The following is a 10809-nucleotide window of genomic DNA, read 5'->3' on the forward strand; positions in this document are numbered from 1 at the left end:
TTGTGAAATTTTGTGTGTATTTTTACATTTTTTTGTGTGTCCCCATTGCATGTCCAGAATCTTCTTTTTGTTATAATATGTGCTTAATAAAAATTTATTGACCAAATTGCTTCCTTGTCAGCTACCTTTTCTTTATGATGGTAATCCAGTTTTTAGGGGAGTCTCCTCACCTTGTAGTCTTAATACCCTCATGCTATGTATATAAGCTGTAATTTTTTTTCAAACTATGTGTTTTAGTATCATGGTTTTGAAATTTCTGTCTTTTTGCTGCATACCTATATTCTCTCAACTGATTTACTCAAATCTGTATAGGTGGGTGTGGGTGTGTGCATTTTTGCCCAGACAATGAGAGTGAAGTAAATTCTGACAAGGAATTAAAAATGAGAGCTACCCTGGGCTTTTTGTAGGGACCCCTTGTATATATGGTTTTGTTTTCAAACATGATGTTTCAGTCTGTGCTTGTATGGATAATATCCGAATGTTTTCCTAATTTATTTCTCTGTACAGTGTACAATTTCTAGTTCTGTAAAAAGATTACTCATTTAGTGAGGAAATATATTCTCTGTAGATACAGACTTCTTAGAAGGCCTCTGTTCCAGGGAGAAGTCACAAGTATACTAATGGCTTACTTTTCCTCTACCAAGAAAATTGATTTCCCCTTTGTTTCTAAGGAAAATCATTTTGAGGGTACTCACTATGTGATGAATGGCATGATGAAAACACTTTGGGGCTTCAGGAGGGAGAATACTGGTTCAAAAATTATTTATTCCATGCAATCTAATTTTATTCCCTGAAAGATATAGTCTGTTTTGGAATGCTAATTCTCCTCAATGTCTCCTTAACTTAATTCACATGAATGTTTCCATGTACAATCTAGTGCTTACCACGCAGTGAAGAAGAGAGCACAGAAATTTCTGTGATTTAGCTGCTGATTCACCTTACTCCTAGTCCTATATTTTCTGAAGTTGCCAAGTGTAACCTACGAACTTATTTCCTGATTATATCATTTACTCGTCTACTGTCTAGCAGAACTTGCATTTCAGTGTCTGTGACTTGGAGAAACAATTGAGTGGGATGGTGAGTCTACCAAGATACTGGCTTAAGAATCTTAAAAGAAGCCTACACATGGATGGCTAGGAACCAGATTTTAAGTGAACAAAATAAAAACCTCTTTCTCTCCTGTAGTTATTTCAGGCTTTTCTATTTTTAAAGTAACCTTCACATATGGTACCTCCATATACATCTAAATATATTCCACATAGATATATGCATGATTTGAGTTTACTTTTCATGATACAGCACAGTGATGAATTTGAGCTTAATTATACTGGCTTTTCAGATTGTGTTTTGTATGAAGGGACTACTGTATTCCAACAGAATTACTATGTATATCATGTACACGTACGCATCTAAACTATATCCACTATTATATTCCTAGCACATTCTATTAATTATGGAAATCACTTTGATTTCAAAAGTAGAATTTACATGACAACAGCTTCTGAGGCTTCATGGAGTATCAGACCAGCATGTCACAGAATTCCCTTGTAGTGTGGGCGTTGACGGGGTTCTGTTGACATTGAATTTGCAATGAAAATGTCTCATAAATGTGCATCCACATAGAACATTACTTAGAAAGGATCATCTCAATATTCACATAGGTCATTACTGTCAGAGATGAAAAATTTCCTCACACTTCCATTAGTAAAATAAATTATTAGAAACATATAATCATACACATACATATCAATGACCTGAGAGAAGTGTTTTAAATATTTAGAAAAGATGTCCAGATATAGAACTTTATCCTTTGAATTCTCTCCTGTAACTGTATAAAGCTTTTATATACTACAAGTTCAGTATGAATGTTAGATGAAGAGTCTAAGTCAGGCAAGAGAATTAACTGATCCAATGGGGTTATAATAGGGAGTAAGTAACAAGATAAAATAGAACCATGGGAAAATTAGACTGAATATCACAACAAAGTTCAAAATATGGAGAACTATTAGACTGTGAAATAGTCTTTCAAAGGCACCAGAAGTCATTACTTGAGCCATTTAAAACCAGACTGGACTGAAATACTCCAAAATACAGTATGCTGTGGGGACCAAGCCTACATCAGAAGTGGAAGGAGGGGAATGGCCTAATAGTTTCTACTGTTTCTGTGATTACTATGATTGTACTCATTTTATGTGTTCGGTCTTGGTGGATAATCTTCTATAATTTTATGCTACTTCTTGGGAACAATTTCAACAAATTCGTCCAGTACAGAATTGGACGCATTTAACAGAATCTCAGAAGAGACGAAAATGCATAATAAAGTCTGTGTAAAATTGCAAAGTGAGATAAGTATGATTACTTTACTACTCATTTTTTGGGAGTAACCGTTGGAGGAAACAGTTCTCACCCTGGAACTCTGGCCATATTTCAGTGTGCAGAAACACATCCTGTCTTTCTGGTTTTCAATGGAAATCAGGCATTAATTTTCATTTTTTAAATTTAATGCTATCTTGGGTTGATGTTGAGTGCAGAACAACAAACTGAAACATTTCATCCTAAGCCAGTGGGATTTATTTTGGCAGGAGGTAGCTAAGAACCTGGAAAAAAAAAAATCATGCACCATTTTGTGACTGATATTGATTAGAGGATTGGACAAGAAGGACAAAATGTTTGGATTTGAAAAAAACAGAGTTTGACATGAAAGAAGAGAGAAGAAAAAGTACCTAGGTATTGTAAAAATGTTATCATTGAGAGTCTTTCAGAATAAGACCATCCTTAATCTTGTGCTATTCCAGTTGATCACCTATCATGAAGAAGGGAAGTGAGACAGGTGACCTTCTGACAATTATCCTAATTTTTTTCACTCAGAAGCATTAATTTAAATGCAATTAAAAATAAAGATCACTCAACTTTATGCTACCTTTGCATTTGTTCAACTTACCAATTTAAATTGCAGTGACCTAAAATCAGAGATGGGCTTATCATGTTGATGTGTTTAGTAATTGTGGGGTAAATTTACACTCATTTCTTTCCCTGTGTACACCACAACTTCATAAAAAGACCATCAATCACAAATGAGTGAATCATAGGGTATATTTTCATTATTTATAAAATTTTCTGTTTATGTAGTTTTCTATACATTTTCTCAACTTACTCATCACATCTTCCTAAAGTGTGAAAAGAACCATTCAATTTAAATAGAAAGGTGCCTCCTTCCTCTAATCCCCAAATATAACCTACTCCTTGTGTTGGCATAATTTTTTATGAGCTGGATTTCACATTTCATTGTCAATGATCTGGCTCACAGAACAGGAGGTTTTATACCTAGATATTTTTGCGGGAGTCAATGGGCACTTAACCATACTAAGAGATATTTTTACCATTTATCCCTCTTTTTAGCCCAATGAATGGAGACACTCTGGAATTTCCATTGTTTTATTTGTGAAAACATAAGTTTCAAGACTTTTCCTCAGTTTCCATCCTGAGCACCAGTGTTACTCTGAATATAAATCCAAACAGCCTTAGGGGATGTCTATCCAAAATACCCAGGCACTCCTGCTGGGTGATCGGAACCTGAAAGGATGGACAGCTATAACCTACAGGTGTGAGAAATCTTTGTATATCCAAGACAATGCCATTGTGAAAGGGAAAAATAGCACTTTATTAAGGTCCAATGTGCAATAACTTTTTAGAATCTGTTCAAATTCCATTGGGCAGTTTTGAGAAAAAAGATGAACGCCCTATAGATTCAAGTAATAGAGTAAAGTAAACAGCTTTGAGTAGGAGCTGTATAATCCACGGGAGTTGAGTGTAATAGGAACCGAGATGTTTTCTGCCTCCATTAAATATATTTATTTACATAAATAAAGACTGCCCCAGTAGCAGTCTTAAAATATGTGATCAGATAAACCAAAGCTGACTTAGATTTAGGTAAATGAATAATGTTTCTCTCCAGATCGATGTTTGATTTTTTTTCCTATAGAAACACAATATAGCTCTACTGAACAGTGCTAAGAGTAGGAAGCACAAACAAAATTAAGCAGGGAAACTCAAAGTAATGAACTATTGCTGAGATCCTTAACTCACAGCCCTCAACTCTTACTAACCTCAACTCTGCATATACCTGAGAAGTAACTACATTTACCTCAAACACATCACTATTCAATAAAAGTAGGCATATTTTATCAGCAAATTAACAGCACTTGACCAAAGATCTTGAAAAGAGTACAGTTTTATTCCTAATCAGAATTTACAATGCTTTAAAATACTTAAAAGGCAGGGGCATGTCCCCTTAAGATAGCCATCGAAAAATATTGTATAGTAAGTCCTCCACGTTTGTTAACCCAGGGAAGGAACTAGAAGGAAATCTAAATGAAATCCGTAAGAAACAAGCTTATTGGATGTATTACCTAGTCTATTTCTGGATCGCGAATCTCCCGCCCTCTCTGAGTTACCTCACTGTCAGATAAGAAAATGGAACAAGATCGATGAAGAGATATGCTCCCAGTCTGGCTTTTCGATTTTTCGCTCAAGCCAAAAGGAGCAAAGGGCATCGAGTTAGGGCTCCTTTCCAAGCGTGCTGGTAGGAGAGCAAACCACTGGCCGCTTCTGGCTGCGGAGCATATTCCGGCTGCAACACGGACCAGGTCCCACTGACCGCTGCCTACCTCTCCTGGCCACCTCCACACCCACATGAAACCGCCAGTGTGGCAGCCAGTCATCGCAAGGTTTCCTGTGCACAAAGCCTAAGGAGCCCCCGAATAGGAACGAATCCTGAGCCCAGAGCAAAGCTAGTGGTGGTTGACTGACGAGTCTGGTCTCTCTGGGGGTCCGTGAGGGCCAGTTCTTCCCCCACCTCTCGCACCCTGTACCCAGGTCGCAGGTCTGTGACCTGAAATCTGCCTCCCTCCCCCCGGAGACACAGACGAGCGCGCACACACACAAACTCTCACTCACGCACACCCACATCGCCTCTGTCCCCCTCTCGCCCCACCCCCGGCAGAACTGGGCTCTGCCTCAACTTTCCTGGCTGAGCCTGCCCCACGAGGAACCCGCGCCTCCGCGCCCTCGCTGGGTGCCCTCCGGAGGACACGTCCTCCTCTGGGCCCCTTACCTCTCATCGACAACTCCTGGCAGGGACTGGAGCTGACTGAGGTGGCAGTGGCGGCGGCTGAGCCTGCACCCGGGTTCTGGCTCATGGTTGGTGCTCCTCATCCGACACAAAAGAGGTAGCTTGCTGGCTTTGTCCTTTCCAAATCCAAGGAAGAACTTATTTTGCCCCCGAAATGGCCAACTTGTGCGCGCAGCTTCCTGTCACAGTGCCCCCTGCCCCCGCCCCCTCCCGGCTGCGCGCTGGACCACTGCCCGGTGGCAGAGCATCCAGGCCTCCGAGGCAGTGGGGAGTGGGAAAAGGAAGGGTGGGAGGGGTAGGGAAGGAGGGGGTTGGGAAAAGGGGAGACCCAGTGGTATTCGGCGGAGGGGAGGAGAGCACTTCCAGAGGAGTCCTTCTCCGCTTTACAGGCAAACCCACTTCCCAGGCGCGGAAAGCAACTTTCCTTCACCTTGGCCAGGCTCAAACCGTCGCATCTAATTGGGACTCTCGGCAGAGGCGAGGACCTTCTGGCATTCTCTCCTTCTCATTCTCTTTCTCCTTTCCTCCCTCTCTCATTCTCCTTTTCCTTTCCCCCCTCCCCCTTTCCCCCTCCTTTTAATAGGGGTGTATCTGCAGAGTCTTCAGTGAGCCAGGGTACCTAGACAAGAGGATTATTAAAGAAGAGCCAGGGCGATTTTGCTAGCTGCTTTGCCTCACTCTGTTGGAAATCCTTAGGCAGGGCAGGCAGGGGTGGGTGAATTTCAGAGGGGTGGGATGAAGGGGCGTGGGCCGGCAGCAAGATCTGCGGCTCCAACTTTGAAGCTCAGCTCGAGCTCTTGCCTGCGGGAGAGCAGACGCTAAGGGCCGTGGAAGAACTCTCCAGCGATCCCCGAGCAACGGGTTGACCGCATGCTGGAGGAGAAAGGGAGAGCGGGAGCTGAGAGGGAGCAAGTGAGCCTGAAAGCCTGGTGTGCCTCTCTGCCCCACACACCGCTCAACTGCACATTGGGAGCCCCTGGAGAGGGCTTGTGCAGAACAATCTCTGGGTCAGGCAGGAGGGAGACGCTCCTGTTTCCTAGCAACCCCCATCAATCTTCTTGGGATAGCTCCCTCTGAAGGAATGCGATTGGACAGCCTCTGGAGGGAAGCCACGCCCCCTCAAGAATGCTGGGCTGCTGCTTTTTCGCATTCTCCTAAATTTCTTAGGTGGAATAAGATTAGAGGGGTGTGCTGAATTACCTTCCTTCTTATCCTCCTATGCTGCCACCCAGGCCTCTTGCAGCGACTCCCCCCACCCCCACGTTAGTCCTTCTCTAGCCCTACTTGGGGTTGGCACACACAGGCACTGCTCTCTATGGAACCTCTTCTTTCTTCTTGAAATTAAATAAATAAAAACCTTGAATCGGTGACGTAGGCACAAAAGAGAAAAAGGCACACGGAAATAGCTATAATAGGCTCCAAGCTACAGATACAATCCTAAAGGTAAAATTCCAGGCATCTTTCTATGTTTAGAAACACATTGTGTTTAATTTCAGAATCGAAACTTCACTGGCATTAATTTTTCCGCCCTGATATACTAACTTTTTGTTAAACAAGGACTGAGTTATAGGGAGCCGGAGACAATTAAACTTAATGCTTCAATGATACATTTATTCTTTAATATTTAATGTTAAGTTGTTTTAACAACCGCCTGCTCTTGTAACCTAATCAGAACATTTAAACTACAGAAATAATTTTACTACTAATTCTTTCAGAGAGTCGACAATATTTAGAAGACATGTGTACTTATATATTCCATTGTGAACACCACTGAAACTAGAAACTCTAGTATATAAAAATTAAAATGTTATTAAATAGTGAAACTCTAAAAATGCTTGAAGTTCCTCTTCCAAAACCATTCCTTCTGGAATGCAACAGCAGTGCCAAAATAACAGCAAAATCATTCTTTCTTTGTATTTCATTGCTATTACCTAACGTGTACCAAAATCACATTAGACTTTGTAAGAATTTTCACAATGTCCAATAGACAAGCGTACATTAAGGAGCAGTGACAGGACAAAGGAGCGCATAAGGATCTGTTCACTGCAGTGCTTCAGATATGCATGAAGTCCTGTTGGCAGCTTTTGCTTTCTTCAGAATATTCCACAAGATACCTTTTTTGCCTTTTGAAGACTGTCAGAATCATCTGAGATAAGGGAGAAGCAGAAGAGATCTGATGTTTCCATTCATTAAAAATAAAAGTAGCTGTGTTTGCACAAAAGCAAGCACTGGTGTATAGGCTGCATTGCATGGCCAGAGCCACATGTTCTCTACTTCACATTCTAGGGCTGGCGATGTGGGGAGCCAGAAATACGGAGCAAATTATTAATCTGGCCTTATGGGACACTTTTTTCCTCCCTGCCACATGCACACAGAAATGATGAACATAAGGACTTTTCAGCCTGGTGAAAGTGTATTACCTGAATTTGAATACTTAATTGCCATCCCTTCCTAGCTGGATGAGCTTCAACAAGGTTCTTAACCTCAGTTTAGCTTGATTTGATCATCTATAAAATAGGAATAATAATCGCTCATCTCAGAGCTATTTTGGGGATTAATAAGTACCATTTAGGCAGTATGCAAATATTAGCTCTGTTAGTCTCTAGTCTATAGCTAACCAGTGGTATTTTCATTGTTGTGCCATATATAATATTTAATTCAAGGCACTTAGTCTTGTGCTTTAATTCTTCCTTTTTAATTTAGTGTAAGTTTATCATTGAGAACATGGCTTTAACTTTTAATGTTTATTTGTGTATGTGTGTATGTGTTTATGTGCCCGCCTGCATGTACATGCATGTTCTCAAGTTCCTTTTAAAAGCCTCAAGGGATAGAACTAAATAACAACCTCTGGCTAAAAGGCATGTAAATTAGGAAATGACCTTTCCCTTTCTCCCATCCTCCCTCAAGTATTCTAACTGGGCTCTATTTGTAAACAATTCTGTTCGCCACTTTTAAGTACCTCTGGTCTAGCACGTATAGCACGTTTATTGTTATCTGGTCTCTTCAAGACATGCCCCTGTTTGGACATGTAGATCACTTTCTCATTCGTACTTTATATTACTTTGATTCATTTTTACTAATTCATCTATATTTATTTGAATGATTAATCATGATATTTCTTCTTAGGACTTTATAGTTAATTCCCTGCCTTCTGGTATAATGCCTTTTTAATATGGTCTGTTCAGTATACCACCTTTCATTCCGGAATAACATTGGGAGTTGATGTGCTGTCATCATTAATTACAAATAGATGCCTTCCATATTTTCATTCTGATCCAGAGTTCACTCTCATTAGCATTCCCTTTGGAGCCAGTCTCCATTGGCTCAATCCAGAAATCAATTTCGTTGCTGGTTTCTAACTACCAGTCAGTCCTCAGAGTGCAGTTATTTCAATCATTATATATAGAGTGATCAGGTGTCCAGTTTGTCTGGGATGGTTCTGGTTTACATCTCTTGTCCGATTGTATTCTCAGAGTTCACTGTTTTTCAAAAGTGTCAGGTTTGGCATTAAATTTTATGGCTTCCTACACCCTCTCATCGTCTAGCTGAAAACTCCTGTTTCAGCCTTTCCTTACTGCATCTGCCATGGAGCATATAATTCTTTTTCCAGGATAGGACCAATCAGTTCTGGAAGTTGAATACATATGTCTCTGTAAATATATAATATATGTGTACAATATTAAAATTTATTTTTAATTTATTTATACCTAAGCTTATACCTAAACCTTATTTTCCAATTTCCTTAAAAATGTGTTTCCCCTTTGGATCATCTGCAAATTCTGATTCTAATTACTGTTATACAATATGAAAATAAAAATATTCTAGTATTAATTTTGATGGAAGGTACCAGGCAAGAGGTGCCAAGTACTCTGTATTCCCAAGCATGAGTTGCCAGGACCCCTGTGCTAGGTGCAAGTGGAGGATCTTTTTTTTTTTTTTTTAATATTTATTTATTTATTTGAGAGAGAGAGAGTGCGTGGGGGTGGGGAGAGCAGAGGGAGAGAGAAGCTTAAGCAGACTCCCTGCTGAATGCAGAGGCAGATTTGGGGCTCCAACTCAGAACTCTGAGATCATGACCTGAGCTGAAATCAAGAGTCAGTTGCATGACCGACAGAGTCACCCTAGGGCCCCATGAATGGAGTAGCTTTAAACCCTATACATTATGGGAGAGTTGAAGTCCAAGAACCTGAGAGAGGTAGGAAATTGGAGTTTAGAAAGTTTTTGGTTTTTTCTCACTCTATAGGTAGAGGATTGGGAGTATGTGTTCTCCCTCACTTCAACGTTTAAACTGGGTGCTGCTGCTATAGGGAAACCATTGCCATCTGCCCTAGAATTAGGGTGATGTAGTAGACTGCTTTTTATTTCACAGCAGAAAAAAATAAATTGCAAGAGGCTGTGTGTAGATTTGTCTCCCAGAGGCCCCAAAGAAAAGAAGGCTGAACTTGGTGGGTAGTAGAACTCCCACCTATGACAAGTATAAGGGGTTGGTTTTCTACACACTAGATGTGAGGACAGGAAGCACAGAGCAAGAAGATATGTTGTCTTAGATCCCAACCAGAAGGGCTTGGAGGAGAAACTTTGAATCTCTGATAGGCAGGCTGTGTGGGGTTCAGGGCTGTGGTAATGCAACTGTGCAGTTTGTGCTTTGCACAGAGGCAACAGGGAGTCATCCAGTGTTCCTATGCAAGGCTGCAACAACCCCGTGGGAGGTGGCCATTTGGTGATTAATCAATCTGGGTGGGGGTGTGGTTGGGGATGGTGCTGATTAGGAGAAGCTGGAGGTGAAGTGCAGACAACCAGGGGCCTCTAGTAGGTTATAAGCGTCCAGTCATGAAATCGTCACCAGATCAGGTCAGGTTCTGCAATGAGAGATTCCCCAGAGCTGGAGGGTCTTCAAAGAACTGATTAAATTGGGCTTAGAAAAGTCGACTTTAAATACCTGCTAAGCATGGAAAAAGAAAGGTCAGACCGGTACTGGTCAGAGAGAACTTTTCTTGTCCACTCCTACATTCTATCTCAGACTTCTTCAGATCAGAAGGATCAAAAGCTCCATCTCCTGCTTGCAGTGGAGGGAGGATGAGGATGAGAAGCTGGTTGAACAGGGAGAAGAGTCCTTCCTGGTTCCTTTGCTGGCTTCCCCCTACTGCCTTCCCCCGGTGGGGGAAGGGAAAAGCTTTTAACTCAGATGAACTTTGGAATTTTGATTAATACTCTGTATCAAAGCCCCATTCCATCCACATGAGTTTGCTTTGTTTTGTTTTGTACTTTTTGTGAAGGAAGGAATTTTTTTCTGGGAACAATCTGAAAGGAGAGGTGCCAGCCTTGAATTACATCCAAGAAGATAAGAAAAGAAAAGCCCCATAGGCAAGATACGCTCAAGCAGGTGAGAAAAGAAAAATGAAATTGTTTTTGTGGTGCTTTACAAGCCTCACTTATTAGGGGTATAAATGTTCTCATCATACTTTGGATCCTTTTGCATGTTTTCCTTGATTCTCACAAAGAAAAAAAGTGCCCTTGAATGTTTACTATGTGTTTGATTTTTGTCCTGTATATTATACAATTAACAGGCTAATTAAGGTTGGTTCTAAGCTTGAATGTTCAAGTATTACAATATCCATCACCCACAAATATCTCTTGAAAAGATTTTAAGATTTTCAATCATTAAATAAATATGAATG

The 10809-nt window shown here is 40.8% G+C and overlaps 1 protein-coding gene across 1 annotated transcript in view; it reads right to left on the reverse strand.

The window, feature by feature from the left end:
* Positions 1 to 6078, reverse strand: part of GRM3 (glutamate metabotropic receptor 3) — a 223255-nt gene extending 217177 nt beyond the window's left edge. The window contains exon 1 of the mRNA XM_046021107.1: positions 5114 to 6078. The gene's annotated coding sequence lies outside the window, so the exon portion shown is untranslated. The remainder of the gene's footprint in view (positions 1 to 5113) is intronic.
* Positions 6079 to 10809: the final 4731 nt, after the last annotated feature.

Source organism: Meles meles, chromosome 10, assembly GCF_922984935.1.
Source record: "Meles meles chromosome 10, mMelMel3.1 paternal haplotype, whole genome shotgun sequence".
In the NCBI taxonomy this organism is placed as follows: Eukaryota; Metazoa; Chordata; class Mammalia; order Carnivora; family Mustelidae; genus Meles; species Meles meles.